This window comes from Puma concolor, chromosome A3, assembly GCF_028749965.1.
Source record: "Puma concolor isolate L17-30 chromosome A3, mPumCon1.1.hap2, whole genome shotgun sequence".
In the NCBI taxonomy this organism is placed as follows: domain Eukaryota; kingdom Metazoa; phylum Chordata; class Mammalia; order Carnivora; family Felidae; genus Puma; species Puma concolor.
Window position 1 is genome coordinate 99,268,286 of NC_141669.1, and position 26,415 is coordinate 99,294,700.

At 42.6% G+C, this 26,415-nt stretch overlaps 1 pseudogene; it reads left to right on the plus strand.

Annotated features, from left to right (window-relative positions):
• The first annotated feature begins 17,000 nt into the window (after window positions 1–17,000).
• Window positions 17,001–25,881, plus strand: LOC112869592 (heterogeneous nuclear ribonucleoprotein A1-like 2; annotated as a pseudogene).
• Window positions 25,882–26,415: the final 534 nt, after the last annotated feature.

The window sequence follows — 26,415 nt, forward strand, 5'->3', positions numbered from 1 at the left end:
GAGAGAAGAGAACATAGCTTTAGGTATGAATGCTTGAGAGCAGAGAATAAGGAGCTGGGAGAGGAGCCAGAGAAGGAACTGTCAGGGAGGTAGGAAGAGAACAAGAGTACTGAGAAGCCAGCAGAAGGTGATGTTTTAAGAACATGAAGTGCCCAACAATGTCAGATGCTCAGAGAGGTTCCCCACAATAAAGCTCAAAAACTCCACTGGATTTGACATTTGTAAGGTCATTGTTGACCAAAGCTAGAGATTTTCCAGTGGAGTGGTAGGACCAGAGGCCAGATTGGGGTAAGTCCAAGGGCTAACTGTGTGTCAAGGAGAGGGAGCCATGATCCTAGGAAGCTGACTTCTAATATACCTCCCCATACCTGTAACCCCATGCTACTGGCTCCAAGATGACCTGGGCCTCTGAATGGGATTGGTTATGAAGTCATGCATTCATTCATCCATTCATTTATCTATTTGTTTTTCAAGTGTCTACTACATGCCAGGTAATGTGCTAGATACCCAGGCTCAAAAGATGAGGAAAACCCAATTGTTGCCCTAGAGACTCCAATGACTTAATTGGGAGACACACACAAAGATCAGACATATTGCCATGTGATGGAGTCTGTGTTATGAAGAATGGGGAAGTTGTGGCAGGCTTCGTGGAGAAGTGACAATAGAGCAGGGTATTTATAGCAACTGTCATATAGACAATGGCCATCCAAGAAATCTTTTGAAGCAGGGGAATGATATGATCAGGTTTTTGCTATTTTTTTTATGCATAAAAGTGATGAATTTTCACAAATATAATGCTCTCACATAGCTACCCTCCAGATCAAGAAGCAGGACATGACCAGCTCCCAGAAGCCCCTTATGTCTCCTTGTAGCTACTGGCCCACATTTATCATGACCTCTTTGCCTCCAGCCCTTTGAGTTTCTTCACACAGAAACAGTACATAGTACATGTTTTGGTCTTCTGTCTTTCACTGGACATTACATCTATGAGATTCTTCCATATTGCTATATACAGCACTGGATGCCTTTTGGGAAAATGTGCCAAAGATGTGAATGAGTAGATTGTAAAACTCAGTCCCTTCCTGTATTTTATAGTCCTTGAACATATAATTGACCAATAACTCTTGGCTCCTTAACCCCAGCCAAATTTAAGTGGGTGGAGCTGGCTCTCTCTACTTCTACACCTCTCTCCTTAAGATTCATTATTCATTCCTCCGATTGCTTAAAATGTTCACTTAAGTACAAGATCTCTTGCATGTCCATGTTTGCACATGTGAGTATATTTGTGTTTGTGTGTTTGTGTGCATGTGTGTTGCCTGAGATGAGGGGAAAGGAACTCTATCTAGGGTTCCTAGAGGGGGAAGCAGGTGAGGCTGATAGGCTGTCCCAGATAGAAACAGGCCAGTTTCCAGGGCATACGGCTGTGATGGACAGAGTGGGAAGTGGAACAGTGGACAGAGTGGCAGAGTGTGAATGATGGAGCCAGAGCTCAGGCTGTCCCAGTAATGAAGGGACCACCCTCAGAGGAGACCTAAGTCATTACTGTCATTCTAACTGCCACCCTCTCGAATGCTCAGGAAGCTTGTGAATCCCAGAGCAATTCATTCCCCATTTCTGCTGGAAGAAAAATGAGAAATCATACACTGGGAGGAATAAGTAATTCCTGCCTGTCTGCCTAAAAATACATCAAGACCCTGCAGAGAATATGCTTTGAAACCAAGGCCTTCAGATACTGAGCAGTCGGGCAGCTTCTGCTGCCAAGGTCTATGCTGCCTGACAGCTCCCCATAAAATTCCTGAAGAAAGAGGTTATACTGCTAATAAAACCTACCCCCAGAGTCTCTCTTGGCTGAGTTTTGTCCTATGAGCCCTTTATTCTTTCCCTCACTTATTCAGAGGTTAATAAGCTTGTATTTTCAAGAACAGCTCTAGACGTAAAGGAGAGCTGGCTCTTTTCTCTCTCCACCTAGAATTAAGATTTGTTCTTTCTTAAATTGACAGTAGAAATGTTTTGGGGCCTGAGATGCCATTTGAAAGGACTCTAGTGTAAATCCAGTAGGGCCTAGAGCCTTGTAGCAAGCAGTGAGCTGGGGGGGTCCCGCAAGATGGCGGTTCCTAGCCTCTGAAACATGCATTGGCTTTCTCTCTGTCGGCATCTAATCAAGTGCTTTGCCATCTCTCTCTCTCTCTCTCGCTCTCTCTCGCTCTCGCTCTTGCTCTTACTCTCTTGCTCCATATTTGTGAATTTTCTTGTCTGTGAGAGTCTCATTATCTTATATATTGGCAGGTTGGCCTGTGGGTTAGAAATAACATCCTCCAGTGGCCTTAGGTTATGGATTGGGAGCCAAGACCCTGAGAAGCAGAAGGGTCTGTCCTAGAGACTTTCCAGATGGTTTTGGAGATGACTATACCTCAGTCAGTGATGAGGCATCATCATCCTGTGACTATGTCGGTGATATTATTCTTGACTTTTGTTTTAGAATGACACATTGGGATGCAGTTGCTCTAATGCCAGGAAATGAAATCCATATACATCATAAGGATCAACTTGATATCATCAGAAACAATGAAAAATTAATGTTCTTGAGCCAGTGTTGCATTCTTTCTGCATTCAAAATTTCTGAAATGACTTATTTTTGGAGGCTCCAAGATGGCTGTGTGATTTCTCAAAGTAAACAGATTATTTTAATTTCTTGGGTATACCGTCCAAAAGACAAGAAAAGATAAGCCAAACTCCGTATACACTTAATTTCTGAACAAGCATCCGACTCTCACCTTTGGCTGCTCTGCTGAGACAAGATAAAGTATAATGGTAAACATATGGGCTCCCAAGGGCCAGCTCCATGAATAGCTGTGTGATCTTGGGCTACTAACTTAGTCTCTCTGTGCCTCAACTTCCTCAACACAAAATGGCAATAATTTATGCCTACTTCAGAGATTCATCATGAAGTTTAAACTAGGTCAACCTTGAAAAGTGCTTAGAACAGTGTTTGAAATGTAGAAAGAACTCAATAAATGTCAGTTATTGTAAATGTTAATTTTCAAAATATGTCTTTTAGAATATCATAGCTCCTTTGGGGGCATGCATTGCCATTTTCATGCAGTGCTAGTCTAATGTCATACATATAATCAGTGCTCAGTAAATACTTGCTGGTTGGCTTACACATAAAAGGAGCTGGCTTGCACATAAATTGGAAAGGAACAGGTCTCAGAAGAAATTTGTTGTTGTTGTTGTTGTTTTATGATTTTATGGCACATATCCGCAATCCAGAAATCCATTTTGATTCATTTATGGCTTTATTCTTCAAAGGTTTTTTTATATTTTTTTTAATGTTTTCATTTAATTTTGAGAGAGAGAGAGAGAGAGTGTGTGTGTGTGTGTGTGCACACGTGGGAGAGGGACAGAGAGAGGGAGACAGAAGATCTGAAGTGGGCTCTGTGCTGCGATGTGGGGCTTGAACTCACAAACCGTGAGATCATGACCTGAGCCGAAGCCGGACACTCAACTGACTGAGCCATCCAGATGCCCCTATTCTCCAAGTTTTTACAATAAAAAAATTCAATGTAAGAGTCTATGGTGAATTAGATAAGTAAATAAATCCAAGTTATTCTATGCTGGGATAATATTTGTCTAGGGAAGGCTTTTATTGTAGCTAATGTTTGGATGACATCCTTCCACTCATTACCAACCCCTTTCCACCCATCAGTTCATCCACAAAGTCATCATGAATCTATTACATGCCGTCATTAGCGTTAGACAGTGGGTCTATGGTACCGCACAAATCCATGCCCTCATGATGTTTGCAATCTCACGGGAAGACAGACTTCAAATAACCACACTAAATACAAAACTGTAGTTGGCAACAAGTACCCTAAAGAAAAACAGGTATGGTAATATATCCTGAAGAACTAAGGCATATGTACACATACATATGTATGTGCATGTGTGTGTATGTGCACACTCTTGTATGCTTGCATACATATGTGGATATGCACAAATGTTCAGCATGCGTTTTTGAATTTTGAGTGTCATGAATTTTATTGGTCTATTGGGTTAGACTGGTTAAAATCTAAACCGAACTGCTACTTTTATGTAATAGCGGTATAAAAATAGACGACCACCTTTTCTGTGCACATATTGTCTCTTGTACCTTTCCAGCTATTAATAGCAGCTACTTGTTTTTGTCTTTTTTAAAAGATTTTATTTTTAAGTAATCTCTACACCCAACCTGGGACTTGAATTCACAACCTTGAAGTCAAGAGCTGCCTGCTCTACCAATTGAGCCAGCCACGCACCCCAATGACAGCTGCTTGTTGAGCTCTAGCAGATACTGTGTTAAAGCTTGAATATCCCCAACAACACTATGAGCAGGAACTGCCATTCTCCCCATTTCCAGATGAGGGGCTGAGGCAAGGTGAGTTCAATACCTTGTCCTAGGTCAGCCACATGGTAGCATGAGTCCCTGGCCATCTGCTTTTTTATTTTTTTAATTTTATTTTTTTAATGTTTATTTATTTTTGAGAGAGAAACAGAGCACAAGTAGGAGAGGGGCAGAGAGAAGTGGGGACACAGAATCTGAAGCAGGATCCAGGCTCTGAGCTGTCAGCACAGAGCCTGATGTGGGGCTCGAACCCACGAACTGTGAGATAATGACCTGAGCCGAAGTCAGACCCTTAACTGACGGAGCCACCCAGCCGCCCCATCTGGCCATCTGCTTTTGTCTTTCCTCACCAAACGCAGTAGAGAAATGGCTCCTGTGGAAGGCAGAGGTGTACAGGATCTGTAGGGAGCAAGAATGTGGTAACAGTTCAAAGTACCACAAGAGGTGAGCTTGGAGAGTAACAGGGTTAGAATCCGATTGCACCAACTGGTCCCTTGTTCTCCCTGAGCAAGCTGACTGTTCTAACGCTTCAACAGCCTCTTCTATTTGGACAGCCTCTCATCTGGGTCCCTTGTTGAGGTGGAAGACATCAATCGCCAACTGTCTTCAGGACACCTTGCCTGATGGGGTCTGGCCCTTCCAGCTCAGTAGGACCAAACTCATCCCCTCCCCCCGTCTCCTGTTTCTCCCTTGTTCTCTCATTCCCATTGGTGACATTAATTTCAGATTCCTCTTCAGCTTCTCCCACCCCCAATATGAAGCAGCTCACAAGGTGAGGTGATTGCGTCTCGGGAACATCCTGTTTAACCCCAAGAGGCTTCAATCCTATGGCTCTTGTCTGGTGGTAGTATGGCTCCCATAGTCCCCTTTAAGACATGTTCTTCTCCGCTGACATTCCTTGTCCCCTCATTCCTCAAAATCTGAGTCCCTGCATGAGAAGCCACCCATTCACCCCGTGCTCCTCAGCTCAGATGCTGAGAATCATTTCTGTGCTGGAAACGTGAATTGCTCTGGCCACACCGGAGGTCCCGAGAGATTTCTGTAACAGGAAAGTAGGTCATATTTCTTCTTTGGGAATAGATACTGGTGTCAGCAGATATGACACTCTTTGAAATTGAACTTGGCGATTCCTCAAAAGTGCTTGGATCCTCCCCAACACCATGCTAGCGGGCCCTCCAAAGAGGCCAGCCTCTGACTGCCCTGAGGTAATCTGAAGAAGCCAGCTGCTCAGAGAATCCGAGGCCAGTGTTTCAGGGGCCTGGGCCAGGTTACACTTCTGTGCAGCACATGGTTCAGGCTGTGCGGTTGGCGGCAGCTTGTACGTGCCTGGGTGGGCGGCAGGTGGAAGCTAACATTTTCAGGGCGGTCGGTCGGGTAGGGAAAGCACGTCCTGCCGAGGACAGCGGTGAAACTACAAGAAGCTGCTAGTGGTGGGGGTACTTCACGAAGGACTGAATTAAAAAACAAAACTGACTTCTAATTTGGCATCAAATATTAATGATCATTAACACTTGTGAAGAACTTAATGGTTTTAAAAGTATTTCACATATGGTATCTCAGTTAGTCCTTGTTGGAATTCCAGATGAAGCTTTTATGGTCTCACCACGACGTACCTTTCAATGGCAATTATGCATTTCTTTTGAGATTTTTTTTTAAATGGGTGTCTTCCCTACTAAACTGTAAGAATCATGAGGACAAATCTTGTTTTCACTCAGCATTCTTTTTTTTTTTTTTTTTAAGTAAGCTTCACACCCGGCCTGGAGCCCAACGTGGAGCTTGAACTCATGACCCTGAGATCAAGACCCTAGCCGAGATCAAGAGTCCAATGTTTAACCGACTGAGCCCCTCACTCAGCAGTCTAGGCCCAGCACCTACAGCAATGCTCCAGCATATAGTAGGTGCTCAGTTAATATTCAGTGAATGAAGGAATTCAGTACATAAATGAATGGCTGTATGATAATTGTATAAAAAATGTTACTGGGGCTCCTGGGTGGCTCAGTTGGCTGAGCGACCGACTCTTGATTTCGGCTTAGGTTGTTATACCAGGGTGGTGGGATCAAGCCGTGTCATGCCCTGCACAGAGCCTGCTTAATATTCTCTCTATCCCTCTCTCTCTGCTCCATCCCCCCACTTGCATGCATATGCTTTCTGTCTCTCTCTTTCTAAAACTAACTAACTAAATAAATAAATAAATCCCAAAAATGTTACCTAAGCAAAACACATCCCGGACAGATATGCATGTAGGACTTATTTTTTTTTTTAAGTTTATTTATTTATGAGATATAGAGACAACATGAGTGGGGGAGGGACAGAGAGAGAGGGAGACCCAGAATCTGAAGCAGGCTCTAGGCTCTGAGCTGTCAGCACAGAGCCCAACGTGGGGCTGGAACTCACAAACCATGAGATCATGACCTGAGCCGAAGTTGGACACTTAACCGACTGAGCAACCCAGGTGCCCTTTCATTTTATTTTTACTTTTTAATTTATTTATTTTTACTTTTTAATTTATTTATTTTGAGAGAGTGAGTGTGAGTGGGGGAGGGGCAGAGAGAGAATCCCAAGCAGGCTCTGTGCTGGTGGCATAGAGCCTGATGCGGGGCTTGGATCCATGAACTGAGAGATCATGACCTGAGCCAAAATCGAGTTGGATGCTCAACCAAGTGAGCTACCTAGGCACGCGCAGTACTTATGTTTTTCAGTGAAGAGAGATTCTATTCTCATTGTTATTGTTTTATTCTTATTCTTATTCTTATGTTACCTTATGCCTAATGCACCAACAAACCTTTTAAGAACTTTTTATTTTGAAATAATTATAGATTCAGAGGAAGTTGCATAGAAATCACAGGGGAGTCACAAGCACACTTCATTCTTTATTTTCCCAGTTTTTAAATCTTGCATAACTGTAATACAATTCCAAGCAATTTTTTTAAAAGCTGTGTTTTAAAAAAGGACTGAAAGGAATCAAAATCACTATCTTGAAAAGATATTGGCATCCCCATGTTCACTGCACTATTATTTGCACTAGTCAAGACGTGGAGAAAACCTGTATCCACTGACAAGTTAATGGATAAAAAAGATGTGATGTACATACATCTACATATGGTCCACGTGGAATGGACCTTAAGGGCATTGTGCTTACTGAAGTCAGTCAGAGAAAGTCAATACTGTATGATCTCAGTTGTATGTGGAATCTAAAATAAAAACAGAAATGAAAATAAAACAAAACAAAATCGAACTTACAGATACAGTGAGGCAGGGGGTAAGGATGGGTGGGTGAAATGGGTAAACTTGGTCAAAAGGTACAAGTTTCCAGTTAGAAGAGAAGTAAGTCCTGGGGATGTGATGTACAGCATGGTGACTATAGTTAACGATACTGTGTCCCGTGTTACATAATCGCAGACTGCTAAGCTTGTGTGTTCCCATCACAAGAAACAAATTTTGTAGCTGTACGGTGACGGATATTAACTAAACTCATTGAGTTCATCATTTTGCTGTATCTCAAATCATTGCGTTGTATACCTAAAACTAGCACAATGCTTTGTGTCAATTATACCAGTAAAATGAAAAAGAACCTAAAGAGTAGACTGAGTCATACATGGTAAAGAAGACCATCTCCGTTCACTGTGAGGCTGAGGGGCTCATCCTGTAAAAGTCCCTTCCATGGTCTGGGTGCTCCCTTGTACACTTGACTCAGGTGGATATGGAGGGAGGTTCACAGGTGCACCTTGACATGGACCCCAGAAGCACACTTACTTAGCTGCTCCCCACCTCTGTTTTCCTTGGGGCCTCCAAGGGCCTCCCCCAGGACTTGAGAACCATGCGTCAGACTTAGTCTTACCACTTTCCTGCATTCACTGAGTCTGAGATACCCATCTCAGCACTCATTAGCAGTAGGACCTAGGGAATTAACCTTAGGTGAAACACTTGTTTCACCTCTGTGAATAGTACTTACTGGAATGGGAAGTTGAATCTCTGGAGGCTGGTCTAAGATGCATTGGATCGTTCTCCCCTTGCCATCAAACAAACCCTGGAAAACACTCAACAAATCAGAAGCCTATTGCATGTTTTTCTTTTGCAGTGCATCTAAGGGGCTGTGAACAAGCATGGCCAACAATCCATCCCTAGCTCCCCATGGGGTAGATGGGAATAAAGCCCATGGATGGGCTGAAAGTGTCTGATTTCTGTAACGTCCTGTTACCTTAGCACCTCCCCCAAGTTGTGGAATTTCTTTACTCATCTCCCCTTAGTAAATAAGCAGGACTAAGAAAGCTAGGGGCATGGCTCAAGTAATTCTCAATGTTTATGGATTCGGCGAAGAATGAATTAAATCAACATTGCATGGCAATTCTTGATTTGGTTTTTTTTTTAAGTTTATTTATTTGAGAGAGAGAGACAGAGAGAGAGAGAGAGAGAGATCGTGGGGGAGGGGCAGAGAAAGAGGGAGAGAAAGAATCCCAAGCAGGTTCCCCGCTGTCAGCACAGAGCCCGACACGGGGCTCAGTCTCACTAACTGCGAGATCATGGCCTGAGCCAAAATCAAGAGTTGGATCCTCAACTGACTGAGCCGCCCAGCCTTCCCAATTCTTGATTTGTTTTGAATAAAATTAGAAATCATGAACTGCCCATCTTCACTAGTCAGCTAACCTGGCCAAATCAAACCTTAAGCCCAGTCTTCTGTGTCTCATCATCTCTTGGTGTCATCTTGGCATTGTTTTGGATGCAGTACAGCCATGATTTGGTTTCTGATGGGTTGTCTCCTTCTTCATCTTCCCACATCTGCTCGTGGGTCAGGGTGCAAGGAAAGGAAAAGACTGCAGAGGCACAGAGAGGGAGACCTTAGCGTCACTGCTGTGCTGAAGCATGTGACCATCTCTGGGTAACTGGACTCTCTAGAATATTATACACGTTGGAGAACTGACTATGCCATACATCTGGAGTCCATTCAAGCTCCATTGTTTCCCAGATAAGAAATTTAAAAATGTTTCTGTTTTGCTTTGGCTTAAGTTATCTGATTTGACTGTCCATACAGTTATCAAACTAATCAGACAATTATCTGTGTATTTCAGCACTGCTTATATGCACAGTGTGCCACTCTCAGATTGCAAAATGAAACTGGGAATTTTTCCTGACTATCTGACAGTTTTTAAATTACTGTAGAAATGGAGGCATTTTTCATGTAGTTTATTTTACCTGTGTCTACCATGATATTCTAAGATACTTCTGAATCTTCAATCCAGGCAGCCTGCTAGGGTCACAAAAGCACAAAGGTAGACAGGCTGAATAAAATCTAGCTTTGTCCGAATTTATGATTAGCCCGGAGACTTCTCAGGCAGATAACAAGATGCCAAACATTAAAATAAGAAATTTCTCAGACTGAGAAAAAGAAGCCTAACAACTGATTTTGTAAACAACACTGAGTTCCATCACTTGGGACTCTTTTATTCCACACACAATGTTGCCTACCTACCATGCTGAACTGTAAACAAATGCTTGTCTTGTAAGGGTAAGATTACAAGCTGCAGCATCCCAATAAGCATGGTTAGTGTGCCTCTGAGAAGTGTGTTCTATCATTCATTTCTGTGGTTTTGGTAGTCTATCATTGCAGGGTATCCTGGACCATTTCTTTCCAATGTATTAAGTACTTATAGACTGATGGACCTCGTTTTAAGCTTCATGGGTTTGGAAGAACATTAAAAAAAAATAAAATATACAGTTCTGTCTCCTAAAGTGCCTGTTTATTTAACTTAGCCAAGTTGAACAAACATATCACCACTAGAAAGGGAAATTGTCTGTAAAGGCCAGTATGTTGATTTTGGAATGTGCTGTAGAGTTGCTCTCAACATTAGCCTGATAAACATGGCGACCTGCATTGATATTAACCGGTGAAAATGGCCGATGCGAATGAATGACGCTGAAGATTTGGACTTGAGCCATCTCGTGTGCTATGTGAGGCACAACAAAGAAATGGCAGTAAGACTTCTTTCATCTTGGGGAGGACGATCAAGGTCTACGGAGGATAATGGATCCAGTCTTTCTAGATGTCCTGCAGCTAAGTTGACAGTGTGTAGTGGGATGATGGGTTCCTGCTGCCGTTCATTCCCAACCCTTCCTGTTCACAACTCTTTCTCAAAGTCACAGATAAAACAGTCCCCTTTCTTGTTTCCCTTCTGGTACACTATTCCCTCTTAAAGGCGAATAGTATCAAATCTAGAAAGGTAGTTTGTCTCCAGTTCCAGTGCTCTGAAATTTTTTTCCTGGTGTTGTTAAATGTAACTATTATATTTTGGCCAAACAGTATTGCAACTTTTCTTTTTCAGAGCAGTCAGTGTGTTCACGCTGTGCAACAGAAGGAGAAAAACGCTTATTTCCATATTTACTGTGCATGTTACTTCACCCCCAAGTGATTGATCATTTAAAGCAAGGTATTTGGCATTCTTCCCGAAAAGCACTAAATTAGTTCTTTTCCCATCCAATGCTGACTTTCAGCATAGAGACGCATATAGTGATGTTAAAAAAATAAATAAGTAAATCTTTGGTTTCTTTAAAGTGATATTATCGAGACATTCATATATAGTACTACTTAGCTATTTCATATGTACAATTTGATGGTATTTATTTATTTAAGTTTATTTATTTATTATGAGAGAGAGATAGTGGGGGAGGGGCAAAGAGAGAGGGAGAGAGAAATAATACCAAGAAGGCTCTGCACTGCTAGGGCAGAGCCTGATGTGGGGTTTGAACTCATGGACTGTGAGATCATGACCTGAGCCAAAGTTGGATGCTTAATCAACTGAGCCATCTTGGTGCCCTGTTATTTATTTTGATTTTTTTTTTCTTATTTTAGAGAGAGAGAGAGAGAGAGAGTGTTAGTGGGGGTGGGGCGGGAGAGGGGCAGAGAGAGAGAGAGAATTTCAAGCTGGCTCCATGCTCAGTGCAGAGCTCCATGTGGGACTCCATCCCACAACTCAGGGATCACAAGCTGAAATCAAGAGTCGGATGCTCAACTGACTGAGACACCCAGGTGCCCCACAGTTTGATGGTTTTTAGTATATTCACAGAGTTGTGCAACCTTAACCACCACCTAATTTTAGAATGCTTTCATCACTCACCACGAAACAGCTTTGTACCCATTAGAAGTCCCTCCCCACTGTACCTGCCCCCAAGCCCCTGACAACCACGAATCTACCTTCTGGGTCTATAGATTTGGCTATTCAGCACTTTTGTTATAAATGGGCTCATATATATGATCTTTTGTGACTGGCTTCTTTTCCTTAGCATAATATTTTTAAGGTTCATCCAGATTGTAGCATGTATTAGTATCATATTTCTCTTTATTGCTGAGTAGTATTCCATTGTATGGACATACCACATTTTGTTTATCCTTCCATTATTTATGGACATTTCAGTGGTTTCCATTTTGGGGGCTATAATGAATAATGCTGATAAGGATGCTTATGTATATATGTTTGGCTGAACATATATTTTCTTCTCTCTTGAATTTATAACTGGGAGTAGAATTGCTGGGTCATATGGTAACTCTACATGTAACATTTTAAAGAACTGCCAAACAGTTTTCCAGAGTGGCTAGGCAATTCAACATTCTCACCATCGGAGGGTCTCAATTCTTTCACATCTTTGCCGACACTTGTTATTGTGAGTCTTTTTTGATTATAACTATTCCAGTGGATGTGAAGTACTATCTCATTGTGGTTTTGATTTTCATTTTTCTGGTGACTACTAATGCTGAGTACCTTCTCATGTCTTTATTGGACATTTGTATATGTTTGTTAGGGAAATGACTATTCAGACCTTTGTCCATTTTTTAATTAGGTTGTCTTTTATTGCTGAATTTGTTGTTTGATTCCCTTTACAAACATATGATTCAGAAATACTTGAAAATATTTTCCCCCCTTGTGTGGGTTGTCTTTTCATTTTCTTATTGGTTTCCTTTGAAGAATAAACACTTTTTATTTCTTTAAAAGAAACTGTTTTTTTTTTTTAACATTTATTTTTTAGGAGAGCACAAGGCGGGGAGGGACAGAGACAGGGGAACAGGCTGACAGCAGTGAGCCCGATGTGGGGCTCAAACTCATGAACCAGGAGATTGTGACCTGAGCTGAAGTTGGGCACTCAACTGACTGAGCCACCTAGGTGCCTCTAAACATTTTTGATTTTGATAAAACCATTTTGATATCCATTTTTTACTTTGGCACTTTTGTTTTTGGTATCATATTTAAAAAACTATTGCTTAACCCAAGGTCACAAGATTTCTTCCTATGTTTTCTTCTAAGAATCTTTTTTTTTTTTTTTTAAGAGAGAGAATGTGAACAAGAGAGGAAGGCTCCATGGAGCCAGATGTGGGGCTCAACATGGGGCTCAACACGGGGTTCTATCCCACGACCCTTGGATCATGACCTGAGCCAAAATAGAGTCAGATGCTCAAGTGACAGAGCCACCTAGGCATCCCTTCTAAGAATCTTATAATTTTTAGCCCTAACATTTAGGTCTAAGATTCATTTTGAGTTAATTTTTGCGCATGGAGTAAGGAAGGAGTACAACTTCATTCTTTTGAATGTGGATATCCAGCTGTCCCAGTGCCATTTGGTGAAAAGCCTGTTCTTTCCCCAAGTAAATTATCTTGGCACTCTTATCAAAAATCAATTGACTATAAATATAAAGGCTTATTTCTAGATTCTCATATTCTGTTGATTAAATGCCTGTCCTTATCTGGTAGCACCTTGACTTAATTATTGTAGCTTTGCAGTAAGTTTTTAAATGGGAGAGTATGAATCTTCTCTTTTGTATCTCTTTTTTCAAGATTGTTTTGGCTATTGTGGGTCCTTTGAATTTTCATATGAGGTCTAACATCCCTTGGGCTGCATCTGCAAGAGAGTCAGCTGGGATTTTGATAGGGATCGTGTTGAATTTGAAGGTTAACTTGGAGAGTATTGCCATCTTAACAATAGCATGTCTTTCTATACATTTATTCCTAAGTATTTTATTCTTTTTGATGCTGGTGTAAATTTCTCAAATTCATTTCTGGATTCTTCCCTGCTAGTGTGCTTGACACACAATTGGTTTTTGTCATTAATCTTGTATCCTGCAATCTTGCTCAACTTGATCTTCTGTACGTAAGATCATTTCCTCTAGAAATAGAGATAGTTTAATAATTATTTTCTAGCCTGACTACCTTGTATTTCTTTTTTTCTTCTTTATCTCATTCCATCCCCTTTCTTTTTTCCCTAACTGCCCTGGCTAGAACCTCCAGTACTATGTTGACTAAAGTAGTGACAGCAGACTTGTCTTGTTCCTGATCTTAGGGGGAAAACATCCGACCCTTCACTATTAAGTGGGAAGAAAGGTCTCATGTTTATTATGCAGAACTGTTGGAACAGTTCTATATAGACATATACAAACATATATATAGTTCTATATATATACAGATATATATATAGTTCTATATAGACATATACATATAGATACCACGATGTAAGGCAAAACGGTCAGCTGAGGTGTTGATCACTGGACCTTCTTTTGCTTTTTTGTCCCTTTTTTTATTTTATGTTTGGTCCCAGCTAAGGAGACCTGAGATACCATATTAATTTTTCCTTGTCATCTTCAGCATGCTATATGATCAGCAGTCTACTACAAGTCTCCTCTTTTGTTTTTTTTCCCTCTTTATTCCTAATTCTCATATCCATTCCCCTTCCCCCTCCTAAGCACCCATCCTAGTGTGCTGATAGGCATCCCCAGCACGCATGTATTCTTTAAAAATTCTTACTGTTTTGTGTCTGAGCTTTTAGTGTACGTAAATGGTATTAAAGGTGCTATGACGTCTGTTTCCTGATTTTTTTTGTCTTGACGTTTCGTTCCAGGTTGGCGTTGAAGGTACCTTCAATCTGTTGCTTCTGACTGCTTCATTGCAGTCCGCTCCTGTTGTTGATCTTGCCCTATTGTGGTGGACCCCAAACTGCCATTCCCCACCCCCAGTACCACAGACAATGCTATGATGAAGGTCTTCATTCACATTTTCTTACATGCCTGCCCAAGGTATTCAAGTAAGGGATTTTGCCTCCTTTGGCTTCAACATGTTTAACATAGTGAAACAACATCAGTTTATTTTTCAGAATGGCTGAGTTGACATTTCCAATGGCAGTATCAGTGGGAAGTTCTTGGTCTGCTCACAAACACTTGTGCTTTTTTTTTTTTTTTTTTTTTTATCTTTTTAAGTTGCTATCCTAAGGAGCGCAAGGTGGGTTCGTTGTTTTGATTGTAACTTCTCTGATTTTTAGTGAGACTGAGGATTTTTCATGTACTTCTTTTCATTTTTTCATTTTCTATCTGCAAACTGCTTATCTATATTCTCTACCCACTTTTCTCTTTGGTTTCTTCATTTTCCCTATTAATTTACAGGAGTTATTTGTATGTTTTAAACACTGATCCTAATCCCTTTCAGATAGTACAAGTATTTCCTCCCAGGTGGCCAGCTATTTGTCTATTTTTTATTGATATTATTACTAATGAATATATTTGTGGAGCCAATAGATTAAATATATTTGAATATATTTATTGATATTATTACTAATGAATATATTTGGTGAGCTAATAGATTAAAATGATGACAATGGTCTAGGTTTGTTGTAAGTTGAGAATAAATATGAAAAATTTTAAACATATGAGAGATTGGAGTGTCCATCTTCATATATCTAAAAGAAGTCCAGTCACCAGCAACAAGATCGATGGTGGTGGCTGGTATCTTGTAAAACATATATACACAGCACCCAACACATGCACACACACACACACACACACACACACACACACTCCTCCCTCTTTAACTCACTAGTTTCTTGGTTCCGTACCCATTGACCTCTTCTCATTGGTTTTCTTTCCGTTTACCTTCTCTTCCCTTTATCCTGAAGCAACTTTCTAAACGAACTGTGATCACTACATTTAAAAACACCGGGGCGCCTGGGTGGCTCAGTCGGTTAAGCGGCCGACTTCAGCTCAGGTCATGATCTCGCGGTCCGTGAGTTCGAGCCCCGCGTCCAGCTCTGTGCTGACAGCTCGGAGCCTGGAGCCTGTTTCGGTTTCTGTGTCTCCCTCTCTCTGAACTTCCCCCGTTCATGCTCTGTCTCTCTCTGTCTCAAAAATAAATAAACGTTAAAAAAAAAAAAAAAACATCAATAGGACAACTATCAGGGTGACAATTGTCAAAAAAACCAGGAACGAACAAATGCTGGCAAGGATGTAGAGAAGTTGGAACCCTTGTGCATTGTAAAATTGTACAATGTAAATGGTGTAACCTTTGTGGAAAACAGTATTGAAGTTCTTCAAAAAATTAAATGTGGAATACCATTTGACCCAGCAATCCCACTTTGGGGTACATACCAAAATACCAAAAGAATTAAAGGCTGGAATTTGAATAGATATTTATACACCCACATTGAAATAATCTGGTCACAAAAGGACAAATACTGTATGATTCCACTTCTATGAGGTTCCTAGAGTTGTCAAGTTCACAGATACAAAAAGTAGAATGGTTGTTACCAAGGGCTGGGGGAAGGGAGGAATAGGGAGTTATAGTCCATGGACATAGAATTTCAGTTTGAGAAGATGGAAAAGTTCTGGAGATGGATGGTGGGGATGGCTGCACAATAAAGTGAATGTACTTAATACCACAGAAATGTAGGTTTTAAAATGTTTAAAATGGTAGGGATGCCTGGCTGGCTCAGTAGTGGAGCATGTGACAATTGATCTTGGGGTCGTGAGTTTGAGCCCCATGTTGGGTGTAGCGAGTATTTAAAAATAAAATCTTAAATTTTTTTTTAAATGTTTATTTATTTATTTTGAGAGTGAGAGACAGACAGAGAGAGAGAGAGAGCATGCATGCATGGGGGCAGAGAGAGAGGGAGAGAGAGAGAATCCCAAGCAGGCTCTGTGCTGTCAGTGCAGAGCCTGATGAGGGGCTTGAACTCATGAACCGTGAGATCATGACCTGAGCTGAAATCAAGAGTCGGATGCTTAACTGACTGAGCCACCCAGACGCCCCCTCAAAACACCCTAACAGATTGGTTGACAGCTGGATACATGTGCTGCACCCACCTATGGAGATGAATTAGGGATATTTTGATTCTGGGAGAAGTAACAGGCCACGGGACCTTCTACTCCTTGTGTGGAGGTGTGCAGGGCTGGGTTGAAGCCTACTGCTTGGAGGGCCCCCAGGATGGAAAAACTCTTTAAAGTGTAGAGATTGCCACCTGATACCTGGAACTTCGACAGAAGGTCTGGTGACGGGCTGGTGTTGGATAAAGCAGTGTCAGGGCCAGGACATCAATGGCATGGCTTCCTAGGTTGGCCAGAGGTAAAAGTGTGCGGGCAAGAGTACTGATAGCCCTTCTGATAGTCTTGCTGCGGCCTGGCCACATGAGCCCACTAAGCTGGGCATGTTTCAGAGACAGATAAGAAATGTACCAGGGAACCCTATGTCCTTCAACATCAAGTGTATCCTTAACCTGCATAAGCAACCGCTTGCCCCCATCACGTCCATGTGTCTGAGTGTCTCATTCTTGCTCACCCAAGAGTGACTGAAGGGCTCAGGGGTCTCCATCTCTCCTAAATGGCTACCTGCAGACTCCCCAGTGTGCCTGGCCCCGTGCTGCCCGAGGGCTCTCCGCAGAGAATGTATGACCACCGCACCGTCTTTTTCAAAAGGCAAAATACCCGGGGATAAGGTAGGCCCCGGAAAGTCATTTCCCCTGAAAAGAGTTCAAGGAGATTGGAGGCTGACTGTGGTGATGAACTGATCTATAATTGTGACAGGCTGATATTGTTCCTCCGTGCTGCAACAGACTTCAAGCGCCAAAGAGCTCGGGAAACAATGTCTTTAAAAAAGATGAAGCACAGATAATGGTTTTATTTTGTCTGAACCAAATAGGAAATCACATCCCAAACCCTTTCAATCACCCTGCGATGTCATTACCCCACTCCATCAACACCGCTCATAACCCCTGACAGTGACAAGAAGACCTCCATGATGGCATTTATCTCAGGGAAATGGATGTATTAGCTATTTGCGTGACCTCGGAAAGGCAACATTTGCAAGCTGAGAGGCATTCCACAGAAGCCATCCCTTTTGGTGGGAGTGAAGTCGAAACGTTGTTGCTGGAATTAGATCTCCTCTTGAAAATAGCTGTAGGAGAGAAAATGCCAACCCCCCCCCCTTGCCCTCTGTCTCACACTCTCTCCTCCATTCCAGTCGGCCTCGTCCCACGTGGTCCACAATAAATGCTGTTCTCTATAATCAGCAATGAAAGAAATGGGGAACTGTGTTCTCCACTCTGGAATGTCACTGGTGCCTGATACCTGGCTATCCTGCTCTCCTCCTGCCCCTTCCCTGCATCACCTGGGGTTGAGAAACCCCCTGAGAAGGCTTGTGTGTACCTCTGTGAGTAGATGACCTATCAGAAAAACTCTCCTTTTGCTTTTCTCGTTCCCCTCCTGACTCTTTGACTTATTTTTTAAATTAAAAGTCAAGCACACCCCCACACCCAACATGAGGAATGTGAAGTGGTAAAACTTTGCAATGCCACAGTTCCTTCTGTACAAAGAGGCAGTATCTAAGGGCACCTGGGCGGCTCAGTCAGTTGTGTCCAACTCTTGATTTTGGCTCAGGTCATGATCTCATGGTGTGTGGGATCGAGCCCCAAGTTGGGCTCTGTGCTGGCAGCGTGGAGCCTGCTTGGGATTCTCTCTCTCCCTCTTTCTCTCTCAAAATAAATAAATAAACTTATAAAAAAAAAAAAGAGGCAGCATCTCTAAGGGGGTTTCCAGGTCTAGAGTTTGGGGACTAGGATATTGAATGCTTCTCTTGCTCTCAAAGAAGAGGTGGGAAAGCAAATAGATGCACAGATACATGATAGGAAATAGTTGATGAGGACCTAGGAGCTATAGACACTCAAATAAATGGTGACTATATTATATAGGCATCATACATGTATTATGTCCGTGTGTATACACATGTATGTATGCATAATTCTTTTATGTAAGCACATACATACAAACAGGTACAGAGATATAGATATGGGTATAGCTATAGATATAACTGAAGCCTGAAAAATCTTATGTGGGAGGTAATATTTCTTTTTTACAGAGGAAGCACTTTCAAATTTTATAAGTTCAAGCTATTTGCTCCCAAACACCCCAAACTGAGGTTCCAACTCCGATGGCCTGGGCCCAATGGACATGTTTTCTTCTTCTGGTGATGACATCACAGTTGGCCTTTTTTGGGGAACCAGTTTTCTCCCAGGTCGTGCAGCCTTCTAGCAAATGTCAAAGGGCCATGCTCTTCTCTGTCCAAAGAGCAAGCAGGTGATCCAAGTCAGGTTAAGTAGACTCTCTCCGATGACTCTGAACGCTGAAGGGAAAAGATGCATAGTGGGGGCTGATTCATCCCCATGGTTGTTGCCTAGAGAGACCGTCCCATTTGTTTCTGAGTTCCCAAACCTCACGGCTACTCTGAGCCATGTCCTTTCTGAGGGTTGTTCCTTCAGGCTGTCCCTCCATGCTGTGAGCTTCCCCCGTATCCTCCTAACAAATCCCTTTTTGTGTAGGTAGGTGTGGTGGGTGTGGGGGTGTGCCCCCACTAGGCCTGGGGGGCTTCTTCCCCTGCTGTCACTGTGCTGGACACTGATGGCTCGCATCTGAGGCCCTCCTAGCCCTCAGCCACTTAGAGCTTCCTTGCCCAAGTTCAGACCCTCTTCCAGGAGACAGTCTGCTGGGGTACAAAGGCCCAGTGTCCTTGCTTCATTCTGGACAAGCCCAAAAGCTCTCCCGGGTCCAGAGCTCCTCTTAGGATCAACTTGAGGCCTCTGTTGAAATTACATCATGGTTCAATTTCTTCTTCCTGCTTCCTTTACTCCTTCTACACCTTGTAGCTTCTGTGAGCCCTGCCCAGTACTGCTGCTGTCAGCAGATTTCTTTTTCTTTTGTTAATTTTTAAAAAAATGTTTATTTTTGAGAGAGAGACAGACAGACAGAGTGCAGGCGGTGGAAGGGCAGAGAGAGGGAAACACAGAATTTGAAGCAGGCTCCAGGCTCTGACTGTCAGCACAGAGCCCAAAGTGGGGCTCCAACACAACAGTGAGATCATGACCGGAGCTGAGGTCGGACACTTAACCGACTGAGCCACCACTATTTGTAGATTTCCACCAGAGTCTGGGGAACGTGACCTGACGGATCTGGCTAAACTTCTAAGACTTGCACCGAAGACCCCAAGTTGATTCAGCCTGCTCTGTGCACCCCTGTATGTGCTTGCTGGGACTGTCAAACAAGGTACCCCAGGTTGAATGGCTGGAACAACAGAAATTTGTTTTCTCACAGTTCTAAAGGCTAAAAGTTTGAGATCAAAATGCTTTCAGGGTTGGTTTCTACAGAGGTGTCTCCCGTCGGCTTGTAGATGGCTGTCTTCTCCCTGTGTCTCCAGATCTTCCCTCTATCTACCTCCTACTTCCTTGTCTTATAAGGACACCAGTCATTGGATTAGAGCCCACCCTAATGACCTCATTTTAATGTAATTACCTGTTTTTAATTTTTTTAATGTCTATTTATTTTTGAGAGAAAGAGAGCAAGCAGGGGAGGTGCAGAGCATGAGGGAGACAGAGAACCCGAAGCAGGCTCTGTGCTGTCAGTGCAAAGCCCAAAGCCCAATGTGGGGCTCAAACCAATGAACCGATGAACCCTGAGATCACGACCTGATCCCAAGTCAGACGCTCGACTGACTGAGCCACCCTAACAGAATTACCTCTTTTAAGGCCCTGTCTCTAAATAGAGTCACTTTCTGAGGTACTGGCAGTTAGGACCTTAACATATGAGTTTGGAGAGGACACAAGTGAGCCCTTAACAGCCTCCAAAGCCTGAGTTCCTCCCAAAAGTCTCTGCGGGTTAGAATTACATGGTTTGCTAGCTAGCCTGTGAGCAGGGCAGTCTGAATGTTTGCGTCTCTCAGTGCTTAGCCCTCCTCGTTGGCAAATTGGATCCGACTGCAATCTGTAACCCCGAAAGGTAATGAATAATATTGATGGCAGTGCAGGATATATCAAATAGAAAGTGGAATTAAGATGTACTGATTTTAAGTGAAGGAGAACTGCTTGGTGCTTCCATTTAAAGGCAGCCAAGCTACCAAATCAGTGGGGGAAGATGGATGGGTCAGTGGGGCCAGGATAACCAGAAGTCTTGTTAAAATAAATCAAGTTGGAGCCCCTTTGTGATTATTATTACTCTGAAAAAGAAAACTATGGAAGAATTTATTTTGTAATTTTGGTACAGGGAATGCCTTCTGAGAAAGTCACAATACCCAGAAGCAATTTGTTAAAAGGGATACATGCAACTACATTAGAACAATCACCACTGGGGGCGCCTGGGTGGCTCAGTCGGTTGAATGTCCGACTTCGGCTCAGGTCATGATCTCACGGCCTGTGGGTTCGAGCCCCCCGTCGGGCTCTGTGCTGACCGCTCAGAGCCTGGAGCCTGCTTCGGATTCTGTGTCTCCCTGTCTCTCTGCCCCTCCCCTATTTGTCTCCATCTGTCTGTCTGTCTCTCTCAAAAGTAGATAAACATTAACAAAATTTAAAAAAAAGAAAAAAAGAAAAATCACCATTGAAATCCTGAGTGACCTACAGCTAATGGAGACAGGGGGGGAGCTCGAGGCACTGAACACTTTGAATATTTCACCCCCCCCCCCACCGCCTCCACCCCCTCCCACCATCCCTCTGGCTGAACATCCATTATCTACAAATGTGGAAGTGCTTGACATCACAGAGGACACTGCATTCTCGCTTCCAGGAGGGCATTCTCCGTGTCGCCAGCCCATGCCTAGAGATGTTGCATCACTACCCCATTCTTTTTTTAATTAAAAAAATTATTTTTAATGTTTACTCATTTTTTGAAAGAGAGAGAGACACAGAACACAAGTGGGGGAGGGGCAGAGAGAGAAGGAGACACAGAATCCAAAGCAGACTCCAGGCTCCCAGCTGTCAGTACAGAGCCCGACGCAGGGCTCGAACTCACAAACCACAAGATCGTGACCTGAGCCAAAGTTGGACGCTTAACCGACTGAGCCACCCGGAGCCCCCATCAATACCCCATTCGGTCGTCGGTGGGCACAGGTGGGTTCTAGCCCGTGGAGACCGACGATGTATGCCTCTCGGTCAAGGCCCTGCTGGCTGATGCATCTGCATTTGTGGCCACTGCTGCACCTGCTACGGTTGAAGCAAAGGGGAAGTCAGAGGAGTCTCATGAGAATGTGGGACTTGTCTCTTTGACAGCAACCAACTCAGCCAAGCATTGCTTGTGGAACAAGGAAACAAAGGCTTACTTCTCTTTAAAAGAAAAAGAAAAAAAAATAAAAAATCTGCATGGGAACAAAAGCACAACAAATCAAGCCAAAACTGTTGGGGGAAAATGTTTAAATAATATTGCTGAAAATGCTGATTTCCCCAATTTATAAAGAATTTCTATAGAGTAATAAGGAAATAATACAATCTACTGGGCAAATGATGGAAATAGTTCAGAGATAAGGAAATACAAATAGTTTCTAGACATTTGAAAAACTACTGACTGGCACTAAAAATAAGAGAAAGTCCTATTAAATCCAATTAAGACAACTTGAGAAGCTGTATTTTATTTTATTTTATTTTATTTTATTTATTTTTTGAGTTTATTTATTTATTTCGAGAGAAAGAGTGACAGAGCAAGAGCTGGGGAGGGGTAGAGAGAGAGGGAGAGAGAGGGAATCTCAAGCAGTTTCGTGCTGTCAGAGCAGAGCTCAAAGTGGGGCTCCATCCCATGAACCGTGAGATCATGACCTGAGCCAAAATCAAGACTTGGGTACTTAACTGAATGAGCCACTGAGGCCCCTGGATACTGTACTTTAGCTATTATAATGGTAAAAGACAAAAAATAAAAATAAAAAAAAGGTAAGCACACTCAGGACTATTGAGGGTGTGGGGAAATAGTCACACTCATATGTCAGTGCAGGGATTAATTGTTGCTTTGTCAGGGATGGCAATTGGGAATACTCACGAAAATAAAAATGCATACAACCTGTGACCCATCTCCCAGAGCATGAAACTGAATGTTCACAGAGATCTCTGGTTTAGCAGTGAAAGAGCAAAAGAGCTGACAATCCTGGGACAGAATGGATATCGTTGTACCCCAATACTCACTCTTCCCTCCTTGTTTCTTAATAGATCCCCAAGTTTTCAACACCATCCCTAGATCGTGACTACATTTCCCATCCTCCCTTGCAGCCAGGTGTAGCTTTGTGACTAGGTTTTGGAAAATGGATATAACTGAAGGGATTCTGTGAGCTGGGAAGTGTCTTTCTTGAGGGGGAACACATAGATCTTTCCTCCGGCTGGGAATGCAGACGTGAAGGCTGGAGCTTCAGCAGCTACCTTCGAACACAAAGAGAAAGATCTTAAGTCTTTGAGACTGTAGCTTACCAATACCAGCCCTGAGACATTGAACTCTGCTCATTTTTTTTTTCATGATATAAATGTCTATCTTGGTTGGGTTAAGTCGTTATTTTACATACTTTAAAAAGGATTTTGGTAAGATGAATCATAGTACATATGCAATATTACATACCAACCAACTCTTTAAAGGAAAGAGGCATATCTACTAATGTACAGTCAGTAGTATATACGAGTATAGAGAGATGAAATGCTCTACAACACACGCGCACACACACGTACATGAAAAAAGCAAGGTGCAAAAAGGTGTTACAGTGTGTTGCTATTTCTACAAAGAATAAAAGTATCTAGATTGTATGTTTGTCTATGTATAGATTATCTCTTTCTGGGAGGGCACCAGACACTGGTGACCATAGTTGCCTCTAAGCAATGGAACCAAAGGAGTGGTAAAGGAAGGGAAGAGACTTCTACCTCTGTGCCCTTTTGTATCTTTTGGATTCATCTTTTGTGCATGTATTATCTATTTAAAATAAATAGTAAACTTCAGAAAAATGGAAAGATGCAGCTGGGGTTGTCTGCTGAATTCCTCTGGGGCTGAGGCAGAAAAATCGAAATGGCCGGGGGAGGGGGAGAGGAAGAACAGAAGGAATGCATGGGAGGTGGTACATGCATGAGGGTCTAATTGCTTACAACACACCATTAGAACCAGCAGATGGGGCAGACAGATGCAAATGAATAAAGCATTAGCAGGGAGATCCACAGAGAAGCAACAGGCCAGGGAGGAATTTGTGTGACAAATCTGAGCAGACCGGGTTCTGACTATGTGTGTTTTCTGCCCACGTCAGAGAAATCAGCAATAGTTACTTCTGAAGAACAGCAATGTATGGCTCTGTGCAGATCGAGGGCAGAGCAGGAAAGTGATTGAATTATCCATCAATCCCCCGAGTGTGACAATTTGTTTACTGCAACAAAACATTTTTTCTCCTTTCCTCCAGCTTAGAGTGTTTTTGATAGATATGTTTTTGAAAGTAGACGCTGGAGGGATGTTTCATTTTCTGGGTACCAAAAACACACCTGAACAAGGTGATTAGAGGTAGGCTGTTGAGTGTTTCAGAGACACTGGAATGAAGTGAGGATCCTTACCGCTGCAGGGAAGACACAGGACTCTTGTGTTTAACAAGTGTGCTAAGGAAATTGGCATGAATGCTGCTTGAAATATAGACAACTAAGCAAAATTGGACAGCTTGGGTAAAAGTAACTCCAGTTAGTATAAACTGCCTAATGAGTATGCAGCCAAGTGGCTCTCATGTAATATTAGATATTTACGATTGATTTTAAGTCTTTTCTGAAGATAGCAATGAATTCTATGAACATGTTTGCTCAGCTTCAAAAATCGGTGTCAGTCACCTAGTGAAATGACTGGAAAGAAAACACAACAACCGGCAATGCCAAGTTCTGGTGACAATATGGCGCACCCAGACGTATCATACACTGCTGGTGGGAAGGCGAAGTCATACAAATACTCTGGAGAGTGGTTTGGCTTTTTTTGAAAAACAAAAATAAAAAACTGAAGTTTAACATACACTTAGCATCGAGCAAGAAATCCACTTCCTGGGTTTGAACCCCAAAGAAATGAAAACTTAGATTCACATAAAACCCTGCATGTGGATGTTGATAGTGGCTTATTCATAATTGTTAGAAACTGGAAACAGCCCAAATGTCCTTTAACCTCTGAATGGATATACAGATTGTCGTATAATTAAGTACTGCTCAGTGATGAAAAGGAAGGAACTACTGAAACACTCAGCCACATGGCTGAATCTCAAATGTATTTGCTGAGTGAAAGAAGTCATACTCAAAAGACCACATACTGCATGATTCCATTTATATGACATTCTAGAAAAGATAAACTGTAAGGACAAAAGACAGATTAGTGGTTGCCAGGGGGTAGAGATGGAGGGAGGGACACAGGGGGATTTGGGGGGAAAGGTCATGATACAGTTCTACATTTTGATTGTATTGGTGGCCACACATCTGTATGCATTTCTCAAAACTAAGAGAACTGCCTATTAAAAATGGTGAATAATGCTGTATGAAATGTATGTATGAAAATGATATCTTGAGGTACCTCAGGGTACCTGGGTGGCTTAGTCAGTTAAGCATCTGACTCTTGATCTCAGCTCAGGGCTTTATTTCAGAGTGGTGAGCTCCAGCTCCACACTGGGCTCCACACTGGGTGTAGGGCCTACTTAGAAAACAAACAAACAAACAAACAAAACCCCCAGAAGATGCTACCTCAATAAATCTGACTTTAAAATAAAAAGTCTGGGACGTCTGGGAAGCTCAGTCAGTTGAATGTCTGGTGAAGAGCTGTGGAACCACTGATGGCTGTCTCAAGAGAAGATTCTCAAAGAGCCGGTGCCCACGTAACTGTGAAAAAGATTTTTGTGGATGGCGTTGAAGAAGACACTGAAGAACATCATCTAAGAAGTTATGGTGGACAGTATGGGAAAAGCGAAGTGATTGAAATCATGACTGACCCAGGCGGTGGCAAAAAGAACGGCGTTGCTTTTGTGACATCTGATGACCATGACTCTGTGGACAAGATGGTCATTCAAGAACGCCATACTGGGACTGGCCACGATTGTGAAGTAAGGAGAGCTCTAGCTAAGCAAGAGATAGCTAGTGCTTCATCCAGCCAAAGAGGTTAAAGTTGCGGAGGAAACCTCACTGGGGGAGATGGCTTTGGTGGCAGTCAAGGTGGTGGTGGATACGGTGGCAATAGGGATGGCTATAACAGATTTGGTAATGACGGAAGTAACTCTGGAGGTGGCAGAAGCTATAATGATTTTGACAATTGCAACAACCAATCTTCAGATTTGGGGGTCCATCCAGGGAGGAAATTTTGGAGGCAGAAGCCCTGGCCCCTGTGGCGGTGGAGGCCAATACTTTGCCAAACCACCAAACCAGAGTGGCCATGGTGGTTCCAGCAGCAGCAGTAGCTATGACAGTGGTAGGAGGTTTTAATTACTGCCAGGAAACAAAGCTCAGCTGGAGAAGGGAGCCAGAGAAGTGAAAGGGAAGCTACAGGTTACAGCAGTTGTGAACTCTGTCAAGCACAGTGGTGGCAGGGCCCAGCTGCTACAAAGAAGACACGTTTTAGACAGTACTCATGTGTATGGGCAAAAACTCAAGGGCCTTATTTGCGACTAATTGTATAACAGGTTATCTTAGTTTCTGTTCTGTAGAAAGTGTAACGCATTCCAACAACGGGTTGTAAGGTAGATTTTCTTTTGGCACCTATGCTGTTCGTTGCTAAATGTAATAGTCTGCTCACGATGTTGAAGAAACATGTCTTTTTTTTATTAAAAAACTACAAGAAGAAGACAAAAAAGCCTGGAATACATGCCTAATATTTATGAGACAGAGAGAGATGGGATGACAGGACAAAGAGGGTTAAATGACTCGCTGCAACTCCCTGGGATTGATGTTACATCCTGAGTGTCACGTTTGATAATGGGAGACAAGAGGCTATAGACCCCCAAAGCAAATGTCACAATG